The sequence below is a fragment of the Zingiber officinale genome, chromosome 10B (genome assembly GCF_018446385.1).
Source record: "Zingiber officinale cultivar Zhangliang chromosome 10B, Zo_v1.1, whole genome shotgun sequence".
NCBI classification, from domain to species: Eukaryota; Viridiplantae; Streptophyta; class Magnoliopsida; order Zingiberales; family Zingiberaceae; genus Zingiber; species Zingiber officinale.
Window position 1 is genome coordinate 38,411,122 of NC_056005.1, and position 24,165 is coordinate 38,435,286.

The 24,165-nt window shown below is 45.4% G+C and overlaps 1 pseudogene; it reads left to right on the forward strand.

Annotated features, from left to right (window-relative positions):
* Positions 1–309: 309 nt before the first annotated feature.
* Positions 310–23,488, forward strand: LOC122029093 (annotated as a pseudogene).
* Positions 23,489–24,165: the final 677 nt, after the last annotated feature.

The window sequence follows — 24,165 nt, forward strand, 5'->3', positions numbered from 1 at the left end:
TTTCCATGGGCGGGTAGGGTGAGAGGAGGCCTACGTTTTCAGTCACGAAAAGGTAAGGTTTGACTTCATTGAAAGCACAGAGGCGGAGGAGACGTCGAGAGGAGATGGGTGTTCAGGTCGCTGGGACGTGGTCCGCCTCCACGACGCCGTCGCAGGCCGCCGTCTTCGCTGCCGTTGTCTCCACCGTTGGGTCCGGCAAGCGGAAGGGCATCGTGGGCTGCACGTTCCTTGGGGCTGGCGAATCGGCCAGGCTACTGCAGACTCGGTCGATGGAGGTTGGGGGTGGCAGAGGAAGGTAGCCGCTTGGACATGACTTTGTACGCCGCCGCGCCTTCGGCGCCAGGACCGAGTGCTTCCCTTCTGGCGGCGTCGATGATGGTCGGGCGGAGGAGGATAATATGGAGGAGACGCATCCCTGTTCTCTACTTCCTTTTGCCTCAACACGAGCTCGTCGCCGTCGTTGAGCAAGCAAGAGCCTTCAACGGAGCCCCCGTGGGTGCCGGTGAGGCCGGAGCCGCCGGACTGGCCCGGCTAGATCGTGCCGGCGAGCGTGGAGAAGAAGCAGGTGGTTTTGATCTTCCTCATCGATCCAAGATCCAAGAAGGGGAAGAGATGCAGTAAGGGGAAGAGGGAGATGAGGCTGAGAGAGATGGTCAGGAGGTTTAGGTTTAGGTTTAGACTGAGAGAAGCGGCGCGATATTAGTTTAGGTTTGGAGGGAACTTTATGAAGTGTTGTAAATTTTGGCTGGTGGAAAAATTAAATTAATATTTTTGGTTCATTAACACCGGGTTTCAAAAATCGCTGTTAAAACCGGTGTCTATTAACAAAAAAAAGGCGCTCATAGACATCGGCTAAAAAACCGATGTCTATGAGCGAAAATTTGCACTCATAGACACCGGTTTTTGGAAAAATCGGTGTAAAATATTCAAAGACATCGGTTTTTGCTTAAAACTATTGTTGTTCCACCGATGTCTATGAGGGTTTTTCTTGTAGTGTAGGTGTGCCTGAGCTGCTCCTCAGCTCTATATAAGGAGCTTTGCAATTCACTAGAGGTACGCGTTCTTGGAGATTAGAAGCCACTTCTTCGTTGTTCACTTACCTGACTTGAGCGTCGGAGGGTCGTCGCCGGGGACCCCTTCCCGGCCCGACTTCTGTGCAGGTTCACCGGAGGTCCATGTGAACAGTCAGGAGATCTACGTCAGCCGCTTGGAGAGTGCCACGTGCCCAGCGTCCGTTGATTCAGCTTTCGGACAGGATCAATTTGGCGCCGTCTGTGGGAACGCTCCTGCATCCGATCGGAAGTAATGGACGAAGTTGGACGACAGCACTCGGTGATGCTCTCCACAGAGGAGCTTGACGCTCTAATCGAGACGCGAGCAGCTAAACTTGTGGAACAAAGGCAGAAGTCGTAAGCCGAGCGGATTAAGCAACCAGCAACATCAGCATCGGGTGGCCGAGCGGAAGCACCGCCGGCCACAGTTCCATTCCATCGGGCCCTATTCCACACTCCTGAAGCCGCAGCAGTTAATCGTGATCGAGGATCTTCTTCAGATGAAGTGTCGAGACGAGACAGCAGAAAAGGCAAAGCCCCCCGAGCGGACGCCTCTCCCGAACGGATCAACCGTCAATTCTCAGAGGCTATTCTACGAGACCCTCTGCCAAAGCACTATGTGCCTCTGACGATCGGTGAATACAACGGAACCACCGATCCAGATGATCATTTGGGTAAGTTCGACAACACAGCTACTCTTCATCAATACACAGATGGAGTGAAGTGTCGAGTTTTTCTTACCACCCTCTCGGGATCGGCTCAACGGTGGTTTCGGAGGTTGCCGGACGGATCCATCACAAGTTTTAAAGACTTCCGAATGGCTTTCCTCCACCACTTCGCAAGCAGTTGGCGCTATCAAAAGACTAGTGTCAGTCTGTTTGCTATCAAACAAGATGCCCGCGAATCGCTCCGAGCCTACATTCAGCGGTTCAATAGGGTGGCCATGGATATTCCAACGGCCACCTCGGAAACTATGATGAATGCCTTCACACAAGGCCTCGTGGACGGGGACTTCTTCCGATCACTCATTCGGAAACCGCCCCGAGACTACGACCATATGTTACACCGGGCCAACGAATACATCAACGTGGAGGAAGCCCAAGCGGCCCGAAGAAAGGAAACCCCAACCGAGCGGGCTCCCCCTGCCGAGCGGAAGCCTCACATTGCTCCTCAGCCGCCCAGAGGACCGAGAGCCGAAGCAATCCGCTCCCCCCATGTGAGGTCCCATGTGCAAGAGGTAGCTGCCGCACGGCCCAAGCCAAAGAAGAAATGGACCCCAATGTTCTGCTCCTTCCACCGGACGGACACACATAACACCAGGGATTGCCGGAGTCTTCCTCTAATCGCCCACCCCGTTCCCCGGAGTGGCGGCCGTCGATCGCCATCAGCCGACAGGCGACAGAGGCCTCGTGAAGCCGATCGGACGATATCCGACAGGCGACAACAACCGACTCCCGAGCGACATCACACTCTGAGGCGTGAGAATTCCCGGATGTCTAGGGAGCAGCCCCGACCGTCTGCCCGGGAAGAAGAAAATAGAAGCAATACTTCCCGAGGCGAAATCAACATTATAGCTGGCGGGCCGACCGGAGGTGACTCTAACCGAGCAAGGAAGGCGAGCGTCCGGCAACTCCAGATCCATGCGGTCGGCTGCAGCCAGGAACGAGCAAGCGGACCCGAAATCAGTTTCGTGCCCAAGGACTTGGAAGGAGTCGAAGTGCCACACGACGACGCTCTTCTCATCAAAGCGATAATAGCCAATTACACTATTCACCACGTTTTTATTGACACAGGAAGCTCGGTCAATATCATATTCAAAAAGGCCTTTGATCAACTACAAATTGATCGAGCCGAGCTGCTGCCCATGACAACCCCCCTCTACGGGTTCACGGGCAATGAAATTCAGCCGGTCGGACAGATTCGGTTGGCCATATCACTGGGGAAGTAGCCGCTCAGAAGGACGCGGACCGCAAACTTCGTTGTGGTGGACTCTCCGTCGGTGTACAATGTTATATTGGGACGACCGGCTCTAAGTGAATTCCGAGCGGCAGTCTCCACCTTCCACCAGAAAATCAAGTTTCCGGTTGAAGACAAAGTGGGAGAAGTACGAGGAGATCAACTAGCGGCTTGGCGATGCTACGTCGAGATGGTCTGAGCAGAAGCCAATTCCGCTCGGAAGACGCCACGAATCGAGGTGAACGCTGTAACTGAAAAACCTCCCTCTTTGGTTTATGAAGAAAAAGAGGAAGTGCAGATTCACCCGACCCGATCGGAGGCCACAACGTTCATTTCGGCCGATCTGGAGGCCAACCAGAAAGAGGAAGTGATCAAATGCCTCCAGAGAAACTGTGATGTCTTCGTCTGATCGACGCATGAGCTGTCCGAAATTTCACCGAGTATAGCGCAACACGAGCTCCACGTCCGACCGAACGCTCGGCCGGTGAAGCAGAGAAAGAGGGACTTCAGCGCCGAACAGAATACAATCATCCCATCGGAGGTCGAGAAACTCTTGGAAGCCGGCCACATACGCGAGGTCCAATTCCCTAGCTGGTTGGCGAACGTGGTACTAGTCTCCAAGCCGGGCAACAAATGGAGAGTGTGCATCGATTTCCGGGACCTTAACAAGGCGTGCCCAAATATTTTTATCCTCTGCCCCGGATCGATCAACTGGTGGATTCTACGGCCGGCTGCGAGTTGATATGCATGCTCGACGCATATCAAGGCTACCATCAAGTGCTGCTCACCCGAGAAGATCAAGAAAAAGTCAGCTTCGTTACAGCCGACGACACCTATTGCTATAATGTGATGCCATTCGGACTGAAGAATGCGGGAGCCACTTATCAGCGCTTGATGAACAAAGTGTTCAAAAAGCAGATCGGACGAAATCTGGAAGTATACGTGGACGACATTCTCATTAAGTTCGTCCGAGCGGCCGATCTCTTTGAAGACATGGAGGAGACTTTCCGAACGCTACGAAAATATGGAGTTAAGCCGAACCCTCAGAAGTGCCTATTCGGAGCAAAAGGCGGGCGTTTCTTGGGATACATAGTGACCGAGCGGGGCATCGAGGCAAATCCCAGCAAAGTGAAAGTCTTACAAGATATGCCGCCTCCAAGAAATCTGAGGGAAGTGCAGCGCTTGACCGGTCGGATAACAGCTCTGTCCAGATTCATCTCCAAGACCGCCGACCGGAGCTTGCCTTTTTTCAAAATCTTGCGCAAGGCCACTAAGTTTCACTGGGACGAAGAATGCGATCGGGCGTTCGAAGATCTGAAGACATACTTGAACTCTCTGCCGGTGCTAGCCAAACCAGTTGTGGGTGAGCCACTTTGCATCTACTTATCTTCAACCGAGCAAACAGTCGGCTCGGCACTAGTAAGGGTGAGCGGAGAAGAACCTGTATATTTTCTAAGTCATATTTTAAGAGAGGCTGAATCTCGCTACACTGGGCTCGAGAAGCTGGCTTTCGCTTTGGTCCTTGCCGCTCGGCGCCTCTGTCCCTATTTCTTGGCTCATACTATCATTGTCCGGACGAACATCCCATTGGGAAGAGTGCTATTAAACCCAGAAGCGTCCGGACGGCTCATCAAATGGACAACGGAGTTGAGCGAATTTGACATTCAATACCAGCCCCGTTCGGCGATAAAGGCGCAGTCCTTGGCGGATTTTGTCACCGAAGTACAAAGGCCAGAACCCGAAGCCATGTGGAAAATATTCGTGGACGGATCTTCTACTCGACTCGGAAGTGGGATTGGCGTACTATTACTCTCTCCTCAAGAAGAAAATTTGCACTTATCCGTCCGGCTGGATTACAGAGCTACAAATAACGAAGCAGAGTATGAAGCCCTTATAGCCGGTTTACAGGCCGCCCGGCATGTGGGAGCCGGACGGGTGACGCTGCATTCAAATTCTCAGTTGGCCGCTCAGCAACTCTCATGTACTTTTGAAATTAACAACGCTCGGCTCAAACTCTACGCGGAAGCCTTCGAAAAACTCAAGACCAATTTCAGAGAGGTCATTATCCAGAAGATACCCCGAGCGGAAAATCAGGCGGCAGATGAGTTGGTCAAACTAGCAAGTTCAATAACGCCGGTCGTCATCCAACAGCCAATTGAACAAGTATCTATGGTGGCACATGTCGACCGGATGGAGGGCCTCACGTTTCCGAGCGACTGGAGGACAACCATCATAGAGTTTCTGCGCACGGGTGCAACACCGTCCGATCGGGAAGCTGCTCAGCTATTAAGAAGGAGAGCCGGTCGGTTCACGCTCATTGGAGACCAACTCTACAAGAAGGCTTTTTCCCGGCCACTATTGAAATGTGTAAGCTCGAAGGACGTGGCGTACATTCTTCAAGAAGTACACCATGGATCGTGTGGAGGGCATCCGGGCGGACGATCGTTGGCTAAGAAGATCCTGCTGGCTGGATACTTCTGGCCAACCTTGCAAGCAGACGCCGCTCGGACTGTCGCAATGTGCCTTTCCTGCCAGAAATATCACAACTTCTATCACCGACCGGCGGAGGAAATGAAGGCAGCTACCGTATCATGTCCGTTCGACCAGTGGGGAATGGATATCGTGGATCCGTTTCCTATGGCGACCGGTCAGCGGAAGTTTTTGCTGGTGGCTGTCGACTATTTTTCCAAATGGGTGGAGGCCGAGCCGTTGGCCAGGATCACCGAGCAGATGGTTAAAAAGTTTATATGGCAACACATCATCTGTCGGTTCGGCATCCCTCGTCGACTTGTTTCCGATAACGGGCGGCAGTTCGCGGGAAAGTTGCTCGAAGATTGGTGCAAAAGCTACGGCATCGAGCAACACTTCACGTCTGTGGCGTATCCCCAGAGCAATGGTCAAGCCGAAGTAGCCAACCGGGAAATTCTTCACATTCTGCACGCTCGGCTCGACCATTTGGGAGGAAGCTGGGTGGATGAAGTGCCTGGCGTCTTATGGACCATCCGAACGACCCCAAAGGAAGGAATGGGCGTCACGCCTTTCCATCTGGTGTACAGCGGCGAAGCGATTATTCCTGTCGAAGTCGGCGTCGAGTCCGTCCGGATCCAGAACTATGATGATGGCAACGCCGAGCGGAGGAACATGGAGCTGGATTTGGTCGACGAGGAGCGAGCCAAGGCGTCCGTCCGGCTGATGGCGTACCGGCAACGGATGAAGCAAAACTACAATCGGCGCGTAATCCCCGGAGCATTCCAAGTTGGCGACCTTGTCTGGAAGAAAGTAAAGCCGGTCGGCGACGTGGGAAAACTGGAGGCTCCCTGGGCAGGCCCCTTCAAAATCATCGAAAAGCTCCGCTCGGGTGCTTATTATTTGGAGGATGAAGACGGGCGGCAGCTGGATCAACCATGGAGCTGGGTAAGAGGTGCGCTGATATAATTTTACATATACTTGGGTCGCCTATGTACTTGTAATGCAGGAAGCAAAAATGATTTGAAGGATGGCAAATAGCTTCGCCGAACGGAAGTGTTAAAATTAGCCTTAAAGGCCGTCGAACTCCGACGTTAAAAATCGAGAGACGAGCCGACGTCTATAAATCTTCCGAGTGGAAGACCGTCAAGCTCCGACGTTAAAAATCGAGAGACGAGCCGACGTCTATAAATCTTCCGAGCGGAAGACCGTCGAGCTCCGACGTTAAAAATCGAGAGACGAGCCGACGTCTATAAATCTTCCGAGCGGAAGACCGTCGAGCTCCGACGTTAAAAATCGAGAGACGAGCCGACGTCTATAAATCTTCCGAGGAAAACCGTCGAGCTCGCATTAAAATAGAGATGAGCCACCTATAAATCTTTTCGAGCGGAAGACCGTCGAGCTCCGACGTTAAAAATCGAGAGACGAGCCGGCGTCTATAAATCTTCCGAGCGGAAGACCGTCGAGCTCCGACGTTAAAAATCGAGAGACGAGCCGGCGTCTATAAATCTTCCGAGCGGAAGACCGTCGAGCTCCGACGTTAAAAATCGAGAGACGAGCCGACGTCTATAAATCTTCCGAGCGGAAGACCGTCGAGCTCCGACGTTAAAAATCGAGAGACGAGCCGGCGTCTATAAATCTTTCGAGCGGAAGACCGTCGAGCTCCGACGTTAAAAATCGAGAGACGAGCCGGCGTCTATAAATCTTCCGAGCGGAAGACCGTCGAGCTCCGACGTTAAAAATCGAGAGACAAGCCGACGTCTATAAATCTTCCGAGTTGAAAACCGTCGAGCTCCGACGTTAAAAATCGAGAGACGAGCCGGCGTCTATAAATCTTCCGAGCGGAAGTCCGTCGAGCTCCGACGTTAAAAATCGAGAGATGAGCCGACGCCTATAAATCTTCCGAGCGGAAGGCCGTCAAACTCCGACGTTAAAATCGAGAGACGAGCCGGTGTCTATAAATCTTCCGAGCGGACGAAGAAGGCAATCAAAAGGACTTGTAAGCGCTATTAATATCGTTTGACCAACTATGCGTTCTGCTCGGCCCAGTACCCAAAGGTACTTCATCAATATCCAGTGAATAATCTCGTCGAATCGGGACCTATTCGTCCGAGCGGAAATGGTACGCAAAATACTTAGTAAAAATACCTTTCGAGCACGAGAGGTGTGATAAGAGGCGAGTGGACAACACACATATTAACTAGCAAAAGGACAACGAGCGAAAGGATAGCATATTAAAAAGACTGGCCGAGTGGCCAAATTACAAAAAAGGAGTGCCTTGGGCCGAGCGGCCAAATTACATGTAAAACTCCTACTCTAGGTAATCATAGAGGTCCTTGGGGATGTTGTCGAGAAGAGCCACTTGATCTGCGGCCGGGATGACGACGGACTCGGGAAGGTGCCCCTTGGACTTCAGATAGGTCACCGTGGCGGTCATGGCAAGGTCAAACGCAGTATACATCCACTCGCAAACCTTCTCCGAAAATTCAGGCGAGCGAATGTAATTCTGTCTCAGGGCGGCGACCCGACTCGGCTCGGCCTCCTGATATTCTGTGAAGACCGCTTGGGAGGCAACGAGGGATTCTTGCAGAGTTTTCAGCTCGTCCTTAAGCTTGATTGCGTCGGCCGAGCGGCCCGCCTTCTCTTTATCGAGCTGCTCCATCAACTCCTTGACTTTCAGCTCCAATCCCTGAGCCTCGACATTCTTTTTCTCCAGATCGGAGATGGCCGTGTTTTTTCGAGTGGTGGCCAGGGTTATTTTCTGGTCGAGCGACTTGACTTGCCGCTCGGACTCGGCCAAGGCGTGGGCCTAATCGGCCGTCTTCTTCTGCTCGGCCGCCAGCAAAGCTTGAGCTTTCTTCAGCTCCCTTTGCAGCTCGGCATACGAAGGGCCTTGAGAGCCGGACGGACCACCTGCCGCCTTCAGTTGCCTCAATTCATCGTCTACCATCGCCAGGCGGTTGGAGACGGCTATCTCCTCCACCCATCTCTGGCAAAAGAAAATTAGAAGTTGTTAGTGGCCGAGCGGAGATAATGCATACCAAACTTCGAAGAAAACAAACTTACCCCCGTGGCCTCCTGCATGTGGCTATTGGCCAAATTTCGGAGGGGGATCAGCGCGACGCGCGCCTGAGCATCGGCCCACATCTCAGCTAGGGGCCCCTTCAAGGTGATGGTGTGCTCGGGCGCGGTTGGGCGGTCGGCCTCTGGCAGCAGCTCTTCAGTCGGGAGATGAAGAGTGACCCGAACAGTGCGGCCATGACCGGGGGTCGTCCGGCCGGCGGTCGGAAGAGGATCAGAGGCCGGCGCCGAAAACTGAGATCAGATGGTTGAACGTTGGACTGGTTGAGGAGCGGGTGGAAGGGTGCTGACCGGAATAGCCTCAATAGGGGCTGCCGGCTCGTCCCATTCAGAGGGAGTCCGGTCGGACGAAATAGCTTCGACCTCTGGAGCCTTGCCGTGAGCACGTGCAGTAGCTCGGGCGGACGGTTGAACCGCAGACGTGGCTGATCGGATGGGAGTCTCCACTCGGCGCCTTTTTTGTAGAGACCGCTCTTCTTCACGAGCTGAGCCTTTATCCCAAGCGGAAGGCTCTCGGCTAACAGTTGCTCCAGCCACTGGCTCTGGGAGAGAAGCCTGAGCGGCCGACTCCCCAGCATGTGTCCCGCTCTCTTCTTCGTTTGAGCCGACCGGCTGGATGTCGAGAGCCTCCATTTCTTTGGCCGCTGCAGCTTCGAGCGCCGCTGCCTTTTTCTTCAGAATGTCGGTCATCACTGACTCCATGACGGTGTTCGCTGCAAAGGAAAACAGAGAAAATCAGTTAGCAATTAAAATGAATTTACCAAGTTAAATTCTTACCGAAGTCATTCGGTAGTGGGGCTCTGATCGGACTCAAGCCAAAGATGTACATAACCCCTTCTGGAAGGAATTTAGTGATGTCAAGCCGCAGACCAGATAGCATGTTGGCGGCGTGGAGATAATCCGGTCGAGTCTTGAACCTTTTGAGCTCTAGGGAGAGAGGAAGGCCGACCTGCCACTGGGTTCGGAAGGTAGGCCGTTCGGGAAGGCGGATATAAAAGAAAAATTCCTTCCAATGCTTATTGGAGGAAGGCAATTTATTGAAGAAGACCAAGCCAGGCCGAGCTTGGAACATGTAGGTGCCCGGCTCGGATTGTTTGGGGTAATAGAAGTAATAGAAGACCTCTGGCCGGAGGGAAATGTTGTGGATTTTGAAGAGGACGACTACACCACATAAAAGGCGGAAAGTATTGGGGACTAGGCTTTCGAGCGGAATTCTAAAAAAGTTGCAAACTGCTATAAAGAAGGGATGAATGGGAAAGCGCAGACCGGCTGTAAATTGCTCGCGAAAAACACAAAAAGATCCGCGCGGCGGTTTGTTGGGCCGAGAGAAGTCTGAGGGTAGGATGATTTCAAGGTTGGAGGGAATGTCGAAGCTGTTAATCAAAACATCGGCGTCGCGCCGATCGAAGCGCGACTCCATGGTGGTGTACCATGGGCCGAAAGTTTCGTCCTCGGGTTGGGATGATTGGGCCATTGTCCAATCGGATAAAACCAAAAACGACGAAGGCAGAGGGCAAAAACAAGAAGATTGCAACGGAACAGTAACTCGAGTACAGAAACTGAAGAAAGAAGTGCAAAGAAAGCGCAAGAACTAAAAGGAGAAAGAAGGAGAGTCTTACGACGAGGAAAAAGATCGAGGAAGGGACGCCGGAGATCGTCGGAGAGCAGGAGCGGGATCGCCGGAGCACCGAAACACCAGGGACAGAGGTCGAAATCGCCAACGCAAGTGCGGTGAAGACGGGAGGGCGAAGATTTTATAGGGGGGAGGCCGAGCGACCTCCACCGTTAGATCCAGGTCACGAGAATCATAGCGCGCATCGCGCCGTCCATTTCGAACCGCCTCGATCCCATCAAAGCACCACGCCGCCGCCGTACAATTACGACAGCACCGCCACATGGCAGCCAGCCACTGGAACGCATTTAATGGGCGCATGCTCGACCTTAATGATAGAGATTGGCGAAAGTTTCGAAGAGACGCCAAGTAAGACGACCTTTGACTGGCGTTCTAGCTACCCCCTGTGGTTCCGATCGGACTGTGGTTGCAGTAGGCCGCTTGGTTCAACTAATGGTCCAATCAGTCGTACTAAGCACCTCCTTCGACTAGACTTAAAGGGGAGGCAAGTGATCCAGCGATAAGAACAGGAGACCCCCGTTCCGGGGAGTCAACGCCACGTGGAGGTCAAACGGCCAGGTGGTCGATCGGACAAGGATGGATCGACCGAGAAAAGGTTGTATCGGTAGGCCTACCAGAGAAGGGTGGACCGACCGCCCGGTCGGCCGACCGGTGTCTACCTGATGGCAAAAGGTGCCCCGGCAGGAGTTGGGGTTCCGGCGCTCGTTGAACAGGATCATAGGGCCGAGCGGATGGCACGCTCGGGCGAAGATATAAGGTAGCATACTACTAACAGTCTCCACAGAGCACATTACCGAGAATCTCCCAAGTAGATAACTCTATATGACCGACCGAACGTAAGGCAAGTGCTGGCCGGTCGGACGCCCAACAAGGAGTAAGGAGAAAAGGACAAGGGAACATCTTCTGATAGCGAGCATGCTCTATAATCCGGCCATACTCTAAATCTTACGACAAGGGGTTCCACTGTCCCATCAAAGACATGCTTGGACTGTAGCAGTATGGTGTCAGGTAAGCTTGCTGACAGGCCCTTACTGGAGTATGGGCTGAGGACACGTGTTTACCTAGGTAGGTGTGCCTGAGCTCCTCCTCAGCTCTATATAAGGAGCTTTGCAATTCACCAGAGGTACGCGTTCTTGGAGATTAGAAGCCACTTCTTCGTTGTTCACTTACCTGACCTGAGTGTCGGAGGGTCGTCGCCGGGGACCCCTTCCCGGCCTGACTTCTGTGCAGGTTCACCGGAGGCCCGTGTGAACAGTCAGGAGATCTACGTCAGCCGCTTGGAGAGCGCCACGAGCCCAGCGTCCGTTGATTCAGCTTTCGGACAGGATCAGTTGGCACTAGGATGGCTGCAACCACAGAGTTAATCTATTTTTCATATCCTACTATTATCCTGTCTAAATTATATATGAACAATGCATAATTTAATCGAAAACCAAACACTCAGAGGTAGAAAACTTGCTCTGATACCAATTGTTGGTGATGGGAGTTCCGTTCTATGTAAATCCCCTGTACAAAAATTTGTACGAGCACAGAACCTTTCCTAGCAACCCACATGCTCGATCAGACATGTATTTGATCAATCAAGTAAGTTCTTGATTGATCAAAGCGCACCTTGATCAAAGCACAAGATCGTCGGCCTCTTATGTTGGTGTTCAGGATCCATACGAATAAAAATAAACTAATTGCGCTGCGGAATAAGAATTAGTTGTACCTTTCCTCATATGCTAAGACCTCTTGATCTTATGTTGTATTCCTCTCCTCCTCTTGGACGTCGTGTGGGTGACGATCTACCAAGACAAAACCACTCGACTCCTTCTTCTTGTTTCCAATCTTTCGACCACCAAGAGATGCTAGAATAGGATGCCTCATTCTCTTCTTCTTCTCCTCCAAGCAACCGGCCACAAAGTAAACTCTTCTCCAAAGGGGTGTCGGCCCTAATGAAGAGGAAGGGAAAGATGTCGCCGGCCCTAGGGAAAAAAGCAAGGGGAAAATAAGAGAGGAGGGGCGCCGACCACAAGAGAATAGAAGAGGATTCTTAGGTTAGTTTTTGGGAACCACCCTCTCTTCTTCTATAATCTTTGCTGGCGGCTAAAAAGGAAAGATTTTAACAAAATTTTGTTTTAAATAAAATTTCCCTTTTATTCCTATTGTGGATGATTACAAAAAAGGAAATTTTTTAACAAAATTAAAATCTTTCTTTTAAACCATTGTAAATAACTATAAAAGGAAAAAATTTAACAAAATTCTGTTTAAAATAAAATCTCCCTTTTTTTCCTATTGTGGCCGACCCCTTGCTTGGGCACCAAGCAAGGCTTGGCCGACCCTTATCTTGGGCACCAAGCAAGGCTTGGCCGACCCTTATCTTGGGCACCAAGCAAGGCTTGGCTGGCCCCTTGATTGGGTAAGAAGCAGGGCTTGGGTGGATGTAAGACTTTATATATATAGAGGCTACAACAGGGACCAAGAGCAGGAATTGGTTTTGACCTCCTGATGGACTTGAGCTTCCTGTGTTCGACCCGAACACTCAATTCAAGTTCATCAATAATAACTCATACCACTAAAGGGTCTTTATTGAACTACCGCACCAATCCCATATTACAATATGGGCTTATACTTATCATGAGTGCGTTAATCTCCTTGTGTTTAAGATATCGTATGTCCGTTAATTAAATAAGTTACTGACAACTCATTTAATTAACATCTAACTCCAAGAGTAGTATCACTCAACTTTATTATCATGTCGGACTAAGTCTATCTGCAGGGTTTACATGATAATCCTTATGAGCTCCTCAAAGGGACATCATCAACCTAAATAAATAGGACACAATTTCCCTTTATAATCAACAACACACCATATAAATGGTACTATCTCCCAACTTATCGGGTCTATTGATTCAACGAATAAATTTCACCCATTGATAAGTTAAAGAAATAAATACTAAGTATATGTGTTTGTTATTATATCGGGATTAAGAGTGCACACATCCATAATAATAGAGGTTCTGTTCTTTTATATAGTTAGTATAAATCGAACAACCTCAAATGGTCCTGCTCAATACACACATAGTGTACTAGTGTAATTATATAGTCAAGACAAACTAATACCAAATTACACTACAACCGTTCCAATGGTTTGCCCCTATCCATTTTGGTTGTGAGCTACTATTTATAATTTATTAGGAACCGATAATATGATCTTCTGTGTGGCACCACACATCATGTTATCTACAATATAAATTAAATGGACAACTGCATCGACATATATATAAATATAAAATACAGACATTTGACTAAAGTGATTCTCATTTCAAAATATTTCAAAAACAGATGTTCATATAAAAGCTAGACTTATAGTATACATCCCAACAATATCAATTATAAGTAACAGTGTGCGGGCATATTCATTCGGCCTTAAAGTCAGGCAAGCAAGTATGCTTTGACTAGATAAATACTAGTCGGGGTAAAGGTGCTCAACCTCATCAATTCTCATATGTATGACCGACCAGATAAAGACCGGCTGGGATAAAGGCATTCATCCTTGTCAGCCCTTATATATGTGACTAGTTGTCCTGGCTTAATGCCCTCACCTTCATAAACCTTTCTAGGTATGTCCGACCAAAGTGCACATACACCCAGTTAGGCCAGGGATCGATCAGACATACAACACTTATATTTTATTATCAATCGCCCAAATGGAATTCCAAACGAGCATATGATTTATCAAAAGGATTTCCAAAGATCCTAATGTATTCTATCATTCTTCAGCGAGTATATTAATGTGGCAAAGAACATGATTGAGTAGCTTAATCTGACATAGGGCATGGGAGTATACAGAATGCAACTGAATGACTCAATAAAATAGGTCGGCTGACTTAAGGACCGGTCAAGTTATTCCCAACAAATAATATCAGTCTAACAGGACGACCGGCTTAAGGACCGGTCGGGTTATGCCTAGCAGACAATATCAGTCTAATAGGACAACCGGTTTAAGAACTGGCCAAATTGTATTCAGTTGACAACATCAGCTCAACAAAGCAAACGAACAGTCGGCTTAAAGACTGGCTGGGACATGTTCTGCAGATAGCATCTTAACAAACTGGTATCATAATAATTATGTATCAGAAAATATCCTTCTAAAACCTTCTTCAGGGATCATCGTGTCCCCCATCAACAGACCAATTATAACAGTATATTCCTTCGGCTACTCCAGTAATAACAAAAACTATAAATTACAAAAGAGGTACATCTATGGGTAGAAAAAAGATTCCTTGGACTATTATTTCATATCGTCCAGACTGTACTTCTTCCATCATCTAACAAACTCTGATGCACGATGCCACCTCATGATTAAGGAGGTTGTGAGAGGTGGTATATAAAAGGAGATCCTCTCCGTTGGTAAGGTACACATCATCTGTATCTGGAACCTATGCTCACGTGTATCCACTGTTGTTCTTCATTTCACTCGTCGGAGATCGTACTGACTTGAGAGTCGGAGGTGTTTGTCAGGGATCTTTTTCCTAGTTTTGATGAATGACAAGTCAGTTAAGTTAGGTATTGTTATGATCTAACTACTTTGCTAAGTGTGCAGGAGAAGTCCAGATAGGTCGACAGGCCAACCGGATATCTGGCGAGAAGTCCAGATAAGTCGACGGGTTGACCGGATATCTGGCGAGAAGTCTAGATAGGTCGACGGGCTGACTGGATATCTGGCAGGAAGTCCAGATAGGTCGATGGGCTAACTGAATATCTGGCAAACTGGTAAATAAAGGAAAGTCACTGAAGGAGAGTGACTAAGTTAGGATGCATCCCGGTTGAGGGAACAATAGGCGTCAGTCCAGGTTAGGTCCATTTTGGATCCCTAATCTGAGACCTTGACTAGTTCTGGATCATGAAGGACAAGAACTAATTACTAACACTTATTATAATTGTGCTAACTTTGTTTTGCAGGGTAGATGTTTTAGTTATTAGACTAACATATTTTGTAGGGCAAAAAGAGCAAAAGCTTTAGGATGAACAATGTCCGAAGGCACCGTTGTACTGTTCATGGAAGACTCCTTCCATGTCTATGGAAGGCGCCTTCCATGTCTATGGAAGGCGCCTTCCAAGGAATAAAACTTGACCGCTTCGACGATAAGCTGCAGCAAACTTCATGATAAAGTTTAACCCATCGAAGGTGCCTTCCACGCCTATGGAAGGCGCCTTCCATGCCCTATATAAGGTAGTCTCGAGAAGGCTTCAATATAGAACACATATACGAGCTACTATGCGTCTATTTGAGGTTCTGATTGCTCCAGGCTCCTGTTATGACTCTGTTGCAAAGTTGTTGCGCCTGACGACTGCTCCAAGGACTTCTGATCACAGTCGACAGGCTAACATCAACACACGAACAACCCATTTCAATTTTTACGTGTCGGTAACAAGTTGTTCTTGTACTAAAATTCTGTAAATGAGAAGTGTAGTCTGTTACACTTCTCCGATCTTTCTTGTTTTCAATTTCCTCTTCCAGAGGTACCAGAAGAACCTTTTAGTGGATTACCCATCGATAGGTCTACGGGACCTAGGTCTTGGAGTAGGAGTCGCCGAAGGATTCAAACTAAGTAAAACAGCCTATGTTTTTTCTTGTGTCATTTTACTTTCGACTTCGTACGTATTTTCCGCTGCGCGTACTCGTGTTTTCATAAAAAAAATAGTTTTTAAAAGACACATGATTCACCTCCCCCCCCCTCTCACGTGCATCTCATTCCAACAACATATCAGCTATCTGCAGTGAGAAAAAAATAAAAGGTAATGTGACAGTGCCAATCTATAGATGATAATGAGTGAGATGACAATTAATCTTGATATTCTTTATTCTCTTATAAAAAACTATATTGTACTTGTTGGTGCAATATCCCTTGGGTCAAGGTTGACCTGGCTGACTATGCTTGAGCTAACTCAAGCTTGAGTCTTGATGTTTGGGTTTCCATGTTTGACAATACATGGAAATTGCAGGTGCAATTGTTCATTTGGGGAGATTGTTGGTACAATTCTCCTCTGATCAAGGTTGACCAGTTAGATGTGAAGAAGAGTTAAGTAGGTCAAAACTGACTGGATATTGTTGGTTGCTATGCGGAATATCATACCGGTTCCCCTATACAAAAATTTTGTATAAGTCTTGAACCTTTACTAATAACCTATTGTGTTCTTTAGAAATTAAATTAGGAATCGCAAACGAAACTTAATATTATTGATTCCAAATTTAACTTATCTATTCTTAGTGGTTTAAACTTGGATCACAAATGATGCTTAACATTATTGATCCAAATCCACCCATGTTACAAATTCAATTAAATATTAATTTCTAAAATTGGCTTCCAGGACTGCATGGCGAGGTACTAGGCCTTCTTGGGTATAGGATCATCCACCACCGCCTAGACAAAGCCTTTTAAAGAAATTTAATATTTAATTTCCTTATATAACAATCGAATCACAAATTCAAAAAAAAAAAATACAAACTTGAATCACAAATTCGAAACCTAGAATCATATGCCTCTCATGTTTGGTATTTCAAAATCCATACAAAGAAAACTAGTATGATGCGGAATAGAATTACTAGTTATACCTTTCTTTGTAAACAACAACCTCTTGATCTTCTACCGTATTTCTCTTCTTATCTCGGACGTTGTGTGGGCAACAATCTACTGAGATGAGAATCCACCAAGCCTCCTTCTTCCTTCTTCCAAGTTTCGGCTAAGCAACCTTCACCAAGAGATAGCAAATCTCGGCTACTAACCAAGCTCCAACGAAACTAGGAAACAAAGCCTTCTTTCTCTCCTTCTTCACTAAGCAAATCCGACCACCAAAACAAGCTCCAAGAGGATGATAGGTCCGGCCACTAGAAGAAGAGAGGAAGAGATGATAGGAACGACCACCACCAAGGAAGAAAAGAGAGAGGAATAGAAGAGTTGTGTTATTAGGTGAGGCACCTCTACCCTCTCTTTTATATTCCTTGGTCTTGACATATAAAGAAATTTTAATAAAAACTTCCTTATTCTCCTTGCCAACAAAAAGAAATTTAAACAATTTCCTTTTTAAATTTCAATGGACGGCCACATCAAGAGCTCCAAACAAGGAAAGTTTTAAACACAAAATTAAACTTCCTAATTTATTTCCGGAAATTTTAAAATAAAATTTCTCTTTAAAAATTCTCTTCATGGTTGGTTATAAAAGGAAACTTTTATAAATTAAAATCTCTCTATTAAAACATGTGGATGATTTCCAAAAAGGAAAGTTATCTTTAAAATTAAAATCTTCCTCTCAATATACAAATAAGGAAAGATATCAAATCTTTTCTTAATCTTGTAAAAACTATAAAAGGAAATATTTAATTTTAAACTCTATTTTAAATTATGGCTTCCACATAAGGAAAGATTTTAAAAAAATAAAATCTTTTTAATTTTTATATGGCCGGCCACACCAAGCTTGGACTCCAAGCTAGTGCCGACCACCTCTACTTGGCTCAACCTTTTTCTTGGCCGGCCCAAGCTTGGACTCCAAGCTTGCTTGGCCGGCCACCTAAGGTTGGATAAGAAGGTGGGTATAGGTGGATATAACACTTTATAAATAAGAGGCTACGATAGGGACCGGGAGGAGGAATTGGTTTTGGTCTCTCGATGAAAATAAGCTTCCTGTGTTCGCCTCGAACACCCAACTTAATTTCATCAATAATGATTCATACCACTAAAAAATTATTATTGAACTATTGCACCAATTCCAAATTACATTTTGGGCTCCTTCTTATTATGAGTGTATTAGTCTCCCTGTGTTTAAGATATAACATGCCCACTAATTAAATGAGTTACTGACAACTCACTTAATTAATATCTAGCTCCAAGAGTAGTACACTTCATTATCATGTGGACTAAGTCCACCTGCAGGGTTTACATGACAATCCTTATGAGCTCCTCTTGGGAACATCATCAACCTAGATTATTAGGACATAGTTTCCTTCTATAATCAACAACACACACTATAAATAATATCATTTCCCAACTTATCGGGCCTCTTGATTTATCGAACTATAAATCACCCATTGATAAGTCAAAGAAATAAATACTAGATATATGTGTTTGTTATTATATCATGATTAAGAGCATACACTTCCATAATAACAAAGGTCTTGTTCTTTTATTCAGTCAGTATAAAAAAAACTTACCTTAAATGATCATGCTCAATACACTCAGAGTGTACTAGTGTAATTTTATAGTTAAGATAAACTAATACCAAATTACACTACGACTATTCCAATGGTTTGTTCCTTTCCATTTTAGTCGTGACCTACTGTTTATAATTTATAAGGAATTGATAACATGATCTTCTGTGTGTGACACCACACATCATGTTATCTACAATATAAATTAATTGAACAACTACACTTAGCATATAAATGTAGACATTTGATCAATGTGATTCTCTATTTCACAATAAAATGTTTACAAAAGACTAGATTTTAGTATATACTCTAACAGATACTTGACTGGGAAGTCCTGGGGAGTGAAGCTAGGTAGTTGAAAAATCCTGGTGAGTGAAGCCAGGTGAAAGACCTAGTGAGTGAAGCTAGGCAGAAGGAAAATCCTAGTGAGTGAAACCAGGTGAAAGACCTAGTGAGTGATGCTAGGCAATATGAAAATCCTAGTGAGTGAAGCTAGGTGAAGGTCTTGGTGAGTGAAGCCAGGCACATGGAAATTCAGGTGGGTCAAGGTTGACCGGACACCTGGTATGGAGAACTCCAAGTAGGCCAAAGGGTTGATCAGATACTTGGCACGAGGAAAAAAGTCCAAGTGGTTCAAAGGGATTGACCGAACACTTGGTGAGGAAGTCCTAGCAGGTCGAGGGTGACCGGATGCTAGGCATGATGTCCCAACAGGTAATGGTTGACCGGATGTTGGGTTTTTAGGTCTGTGGGACTTGATTAGGGCAAATCAAGTTGTATCAATCGATCGATTGAATCATGCTCAATCGATCAGTTGATCAATTGGGCGAGGTGCCGCAAAGAAACCTTAGCCCAATCGATCAAGTGATTGATTGGGAGCTATCGCTGCGAGCACAGAGACCCTCACAATCGATCACCCGATCGATTGGGAGCCTCCAATCGATCGGGCGATCGATTGGGAGGCTGGGAAATCGCGCGATAGCCCTGGTAATTGCGCGAGACATGTTGAATCAATTGGGCAATCGATTCAAATGATTTTCGAGAGCACAGAGGCGCTCTGGATCGATCAATCGATCGATCCAAAGCCTCCCCAATCGATTGAGAGCAATTCAATCGATTGAGATCCGATCGTTGACGCTGGATAAAGTCATTGAGAGCGTCTTTTTCAGCACTACTTCACCCGATACTTCTCTGATCTACACAGCAACTTCTCCGAGCTCTCACTGCCAATTTTTGAATGTTCTTGGAGGCAAGTGCTTGTGCACATCCAAGTCAAGAGGCGATCTACAACAAGAAGAAGAAGCTAGGGTTAGGGTTGCCAGTGTAAATCTTGTGAGATTTCAATTGTATTTTCTTCCCTTTCTTTCTTCTTGTACTGAGAGTGTTGTAGGACTTCTCCGCCTTCGGTAGTTACCATAAAGGAGTGTTTTCATTAGTGGAGAGTGTGTCACGTGTGGATCCTTGGATTAGGCATCTCTTCTTGAGGTGGATACCAAGTAAATCCACTACAAGAAATTATAGATTTAACCACACCAAATAGACAACAGTTTTTTGAGAAACTGTTGTCTTTTTGTCATTTAAAACTGTTGTTGTTGGTCGTGTTTTTTAAAAAAAGACAACAATGTTTAAAAAATCGTTGTTTTTGACATACATAAGACAACGGTTTTTTAAAATTGTTGTCTATGAGATATCTTTATTTGGCATACGACAACAGTTTTAATCAACCATTGTCTATTAGCGTTGCTTACATTTTAATGTGCATATTTTAATTTGATGTCTAAAACTATGTTGTCTTTAAAAATTATTTTATAAAAAAAATAGTCAAACATAGTTATTTGCCTATTTTCATTGATGAAGTGAAATTTATATCCCTTAATGTTTATCTCTAAGATAAAATTTATGGTTTATTTTAAGATGGATGGATTTATTCAAATAGTAAAAATAAAATTACAATTTTGTACTAACTATATTTTGCAACAACTATTCTAAAGCGGAGGTTATACGCATTGCGCGAGCGCAAACCCTAATCGCGCTCTGCGGCACGGTGCCCGGGTACTGGTTCACGGTGTCACTGATCGACATCATCGGCCGGTTCACGATCCAAGTCCTAGGGTTCGGAATGATGACGGCGTTCATGTTGGGGCTGGCAGTGCCGTAGCACTACTGGACAACGCCTGGGAACCACATCGGCTTCGTGGTGATGTACGCCTTCACCTTCTTCTTCGCCAACTTCGGGTCGAACAGCACGACGTTCATCGTGCCGGCGGAGGTCTTCCCGGCGCGGCTGAGGTCGACATGCCACGGGATATCGGCAGCGACAGGGAAGATGGGGGCGATCGTGGGGGCCTTCGGGTTCCTGTACCTGGCGCAGAACCCGGACCCAGCGAAGGCGGACCGAGGCTACCCTGCCGGGATCGGGGTGAGGAATGCCCTCTTCTTGCTTGCCGTGTGCAATCTTCTAGGGCTAGCGTGCACCTTCCTGGTGCCGGAGTCGAAGGGAAGGTCGTTGGAGGAAATGACCGGCGAGAACGAGGCGACAGTGGACGATGATCACAAAAGTTGGTATGGAGGGCTTCGGCGGCATCACAAAAGTTGGGAACTGGCTGCACCGGATCGCTATCTACCGTGCCATCGACGGTAAAGGCGCATATGTCTCCGATGCCAGCGCCTCGTCCAGAAACCTAGGTCACAAATTTTTGGGCATCGCCCTCCATGATCACCCCTCGGTCGACTTCTTCGTCATCCCACTCCCACGCCACTTGACCGTTCTCGAGGCCGACGCAAACATCCAAATCCTCATGAGCCAACTCGGATCGTTCAAGCATTCGAGTGTCAGATACTTCCAGGTCTTTGTTCAAATCTTTCCATTTCTTACATTTTTTTCCCCCACTCCTGTTACGCTCAGAGTTCTATTAACTTGCAGCAAGAAGTATACATTTCCTTTTAACCGACAAAAGTTTACAATTCTTCATATTCTTTTTAATGCTTCTCCCCATCTGGATTGTGCAAGCAATGATGGAGAGTGACTGAATGCGTTTCATGGAAATTGGTCGTTTGGTATGATGTCGGATGCAAAGCATTTCGGTTGCATCCAAGAATTTGCTCATTTTTTTCTTCTTTTTGATGCATCTTTCGCCCCTTTCTTTACATTTTTTCAATTCTACTTGCTCCTTTATCATTCCACCAGGTTCGTCTTCCTGCTATAACGATCACAAGATTGGGTATTCTATCCTTATTTTCGTTACTGATTGTTTAAGGGTCAGTGTGAAGTTCAAGGTCTAGTCTTGGAAGGATTGTTTTCCTGCACTTTTAGGTGTTCGACCAAATCGGTTGATTTCTTACCTTTTATAATGCTTCTCTTCATTCTTATGCTTCTACTGCTGGTTTGTGTGAGCTGATAAGAGATGGAATGCCTTAAAGAAATTGATGTCTAATAGAAAGAGATTTCCATTGCTCCCGACATTGTATCCAAGAATCTGCTGCCTTTTTTTGCTTTTTTTTTTAAATTCTTTTTTGCCTTATTCTTTATGTTCTCAACTTCACTTGTTCATTTATCATTCCACAAGACATGGCTTTCTTCTGTAGTGCTCATCAAACAGGTTATTCCATCCGAATTTTTCAAGCCTACATACACTTCATCACAACAATAGTTCACTTACTTTGAAATATATTTTAAGAATTCATCCATCTATTTAACTGTATGAGAAGTTTAATTTAGAGTATATCACAATGAATAAAATAACAAACCTTGTTAGCCAGTTTTTGTTATATACTTTGCAAACTCTAAAGCTAGACTTGTTGTTGTTGAATGACAATCTGGACGATTCAATTAATTATCACAATTCACAAGAAGGGTCTGGTTCTTCAAGGACATGCTATGCATAAAAAAGTGGTAAAAATATCTATTGGTGTTTGCTGATAATAATATTCAAGTGATATGTTCTTGTGGTGATATATGATGTCTTTAGAATAGCTTACTATGGGAACAAAATTTACTTATTGTATCATAAGTGTGCATTTCTTTAATTTTCACTATATCTATGTGAACTTGCTAAATAAGTATTATGACATATTAATTTGTCATTTTGACATTCGAATATTCTGTAACTATTATTATCAATTTTGTGACTTTTATATTTACATGTGGAACTTGTTTAATAATTATGTTGAACTTTATGCTTAGTCTTAATTCTTAACTCCTATGTTTTGTGGTATATATTCACTTATATTAAGGGATTTGCAGGGATTTGCAGGGATTGCAGCTGCTCATGCACTGAAAAATGCAGCTTTTCAGGTGTTATGTCGATATAAATTAACAGTTTTTTCAGTTGCCTTTACATATTAGATTCTAAGTTCTGATATGAATGCAGTGTGTGAAGTGGCTGGGTAAATTTGTATCACATGGAAGTTTATTTTTTATTCCTTAGGTTGTGCTTTTAGAATCTCGGGATAGAATTGGTGGTCGAGTTCACACTAACTACTCATTTGGTTTTCCTGTTGACATGGGAGCAGCCTGGTATGCTTCTTTTTTTTGTGTTTTTGTTTTCATTCCTTCTGAAGAGGATTGTGGCCAGCCTTCAAAATTTCAGTGACTAGAAGTTTTAATTTGGACACTTCAGGTTGCATGGTGTCTGCAACGAGAATCCATTGGCATCTTGGATTGGAAGACTTGGTCTACCAATTTATCGAACTTCTGGTGACAATTCTGTCTTGTATGATCATGACTTGGAGAGGTAATGGTTAATTGAATAACTAACATATATCACTGATCATGGAGACTATAATCTTATGGAGACAAATTTATTTCTATTTTTCAGCTACGCACTCTTTGATGGTGATGGACATCAAGTGCCTCAAGATCTAGTGGAAAAAGTTGGTCAGGTGTTTGAAACCATTCTGGAAGAGGCAAGTTCTTTATTAACCTTATATCTGCAGTGCTGATAACTTGGAAATATTTCTCTTGTGAAATGACTGTTCAACGTTTACAGGCTAACAAACTCAGGTATGAAACAAATGAAGACATGTCTATAGCACAGGCTATTAAGCTAGTCATGGAGAGGCATTCAATATGATGCATTATTAATGAATTAAGTCTACTTTATGAGATTTCAGATTTTTTTTATCATTCATAGGCATTTAGTTTAGATCAAGTGACATTTCTTTATCTTCTTCTTACAGGTAGAGTTTGAAGGATTAGGAGAATTAAGAAGCAAGGATGAAGAAGATGAAGGATTAGGAGAATTAAGAAGCAAGGATGAAGAAGATGAAGGCATTTAGTTTATCTTCTTTCTTTATCTACTTGGTCCACTTCGATCCAAGTACGATGCAAACATGGCAAGGATAAAGAAGATGAAGGATTAGGAGAATTAAGAAGCAGTGTTTTGTTACTCTTCTAGTGTTGTACATGGTAAAAGTAGTTCAAATGCTCCAACTCTTCAAAACTAGATATCAAGATTAGGATGTTGTGTTACTCTTCTAGGATTAGGATGTTGTGTTGTTCTACCTTTGTTTTAATAGTGTCGTTGTCATTTTGTTGGTTGCTTTTGAAATTTCTTCGGAATGTTGTAAATATTATTTTCGAATGTTAGAAAATTATATGTTAAATTTTATTTACAAATTTAGTATTTTGAATGATTTATAATACTAGAAAATTGTATAATAAATTTTAATATTTTTTTTTATTTTTTATCAAAAAAAGACAACGGTTTTTCACTGTTGTCGTAAATAGTTTAAAACTGTTGTTGAAGACCCTGTTATTAAAGGTAGACGCTCAAAGACAACGGTGA